Source organism: Limanda limanda, chromosome 11, assembly GCF_963576545.1.
Source record: "Limanda limanda chromosome 11, fLimLim1.1, whole genome shotgun sequence".
NCBI classification, from domain to species: domain Eukaryota; kingdom Metazoa; phylum Chordata; class Actinopteri; order Pleuronectiformes; family Pleuronectidae; genus Limanda; species Limanda limanda.
In genome coordinates, this window is record NC_083646.1 from 20828808 (window position 1) to 20831988 (window position 3181).

Here is a 3181-nt window from a genome sequence, read left to right on the forward strand (position 1 = left end):
CACAGGCATCTGATTTCCAAGGTATTATCAGTTTTTATTATCTACCATCCTTCGTGTGTGACTGAATTATTACACAGGCATTGTGTTAAGTTTTGTCTTCATTTTGTGCTTCTCTTGTTTGCTGTTTTTAATGTAAATCAATTTGTGATTCTGTGTCTGTGAAAAGTGTTGTTTTCTTCATTTACTTTTAACTACATCACATTAACCTCTCTAATATGATGCTGGAAATACTGCACTTTGACAAGGCTTCTGATGTCAGATGGTAGTGATGATGATATTACTTGTGGTGTCCTCCCTTGTTTTTCATTTGATCCCGTACCACATCTGTAATTTACTTTGTGACAGTTCTTTGAGACAAACTGACACTATATTAACAATTTGACTTTGTCTGGTTTGAGCAGCTTCGAATCAGCAGCAAAGTCTCCTTCACAAATTGTCCTCCTGAATGAGGTTTCAGTTTCTTAGCCCTTTGGTATCAATTTCAAATAAAAAGTGACTACAGATACAAAGGGTAAAGTCTTTGGAAAGCAGGATAGGAAGGTTTTAGTCTTTACGTTAAATTTGTAAAGCTCCAACTCCACTGTAACACAGAGCTTCACTGACTCCTAGATTTATCAATACTGACCTTGGCAGCAGGGGCGAGACAAGCAGGGCAGTAACAGACACAAACATACATACAGACAGACAAATAGACTGGCTGTTACAGGCTGCAGTATTTACTGAACTGTCAAGTTAAGGGTGGTTAAGGTGTGTAGCCTTGGTGAGTGTATTTTGTGTGTGTGTGTGTGTGTGCAAGTGTGTGTGTGTCTGTGCCTAAAAGAGTGTGAGAGAAATCTTGTGCCTCTGTGTGATGCGGTGGTGTGTGCGTGCATGTGTGTGTTATCAGGGTAGTGCAGACTCTGCTGTCCAGCGGTGTGTGAGATGAGACAGAATGAACGATTTACCACCATGAAACACTAAGCACACTATTAAACACACACACACACACACAAACACACACACACACACACACACACACACACACACACACACACACACACACACACAAACACACACACACACACACACACATTGACTCATATTTAGCAGAAGTACTATCAGAGCTCTTTATTGGTCCATATCTTGGCCAGGGGCAACCACTGGGGCCTGTATGATGACAAGCGTATCTGCAGATAGAAAAATAACCAGCCAATGGCCCAACACTCAACCCCCACCTACACACACATACACTCTTACATATATAGCACTTTGCTAAAACTGGGTTATACTGTAAAACAAAAAACTGATTTTAAACTACTTATCATTTTGAAATCTATGAATGATTTAGCTCTTCCATGCGTTGTTGAGTACACACCAAAGAGAAACATCAGATCAGTGGTTCCTAAAAGTTTCAGCCCTGAGCCCCAAAATATTCGTGCCAGAGACATGCAACTCCCATGATCCTGATATTTATTCAAAGTAGTTCACAATTCATGTCCTGTGGTGCTGTAAATGGACCTTAAATTAAATTGATGTGCTGAAAAATATATATTGTATTTCTATTCTTATAAGTCCCTTCATATAATCACTATACCTGCCTATCCAATGGCCTTCATACTGTAAAACCTTCTGACAGTGGATGTTTTTGTCAGGCAGTACAGTGGCACAGTGTGAATGGATGGATAGATATTTTTGTCATGTATGATTTTTGCCTTTCTGTGCTTTTTGTCCTGAAGAACCTTGAGTATACCCCTGTTGTATGAAAATTTACTCAATTTGACCTGGAACCCAGCAATGGATCCCTGTGAAGAAACTCCTTTTAAGATTCAACTGGCAGGTCAGCAGCAGGTAGTCAGTGTCCATGAAATAAAGATGTGAACAAAGATATGATACTTACAGAGCTAAACAATTATTGGTTTATAAATATTTGTCATTTTTGATCTTTACTTTTGATCCATTTCTATAAAAACGGAATTAATCCCTTTGCACTTCTGCCACACATCTGCAGATTCCTCTGAGTGTTTTTGTTCAGCAATAATGGAAGCAGCTATGTGGGTCTCTTCATTTTGCATGATGCAAGCTCAACGTGTTATTAACTATGAATCAGGGCGTCGCGCTGGGAACACAAGCAAGAACCTCCTGAAGGATATTCATTAAAACTGGTACATGATTCAAACAAAAACAAGGTCAGCTTGGCCACTCACTCCGCCCACTCATGTCCTACCTCAGAGTGGCATATGAGTCCAGTGCTTTTGTGAAGTTTTCCCATAATCACCTTTTGCAAGAAGTTCTACTTTACAGATTGATGACATCATCCTGTTGCTGCACTGACTCATGCACTGAAAATATATTTTTTTTTAATCCTAAAACAATGCTATTCATATTGCTAGCCCAATAAGAGTCAGCCAGCTGCAGAGGCCGAACACAGATGGAGAGAAACAAACAAATAGAAATAATGAGGCTGTATCTGTACAGTAGGTTGGAAGCTATTTGGCTGGCTGCTTATATTGGCAGTACCGGCAACGGCTCAGTTATATTCCCAAAAGAAACAGGCTGAATTAGCCCGTCCATTAGGCTGATACAACAAAACAAGCTGAGCAGGGCAATAGATCCAACATTTATCAAAAGCCAATATGTTATAAAGTGTCATTCCACTTTCCATAGGTTCCTAAGGCTTTGTAGGTGTCACAATATAAAATGGAAAATGGAGATTTCAAACTTTAATACTCTTCTCGCATCAACAACATGGAGCTTTCTTTTCATCATCACTTGGGAACCATCTTTAAGAAACAATTTATTAATCTCTGTTTTCGGGGGCTGTTTAACTCATAGAACTGAATGAATCAATGGCAGCAGCGTTTTCAAACAGGATGCATGCGACATGCTGAAGTCCCTGCTCTATGAATGTTTCAGATGACAAACTCCTGGCAACACAAGGGTTTTGTTTATTTTCGGTGCAACGCCAAAACAATACAAAGGACTGTGAATGTCACGCAGATCCATTTTCCAATCTCAAGTGACTTTTTTATTAAAGCTCAAAATGTACACTTTATAGACAAATTTACAACGGTGCTTTTTTTCATTTATTTGGAGAAAAAAATAAACAAACCACGATTTCAGATCACAGACTGCTCCTCCAGGCAGCAGCTCACCTGTGTTGTGTGTTCTGCATCCTAATGTTGTACATTAGCAATATGTAATT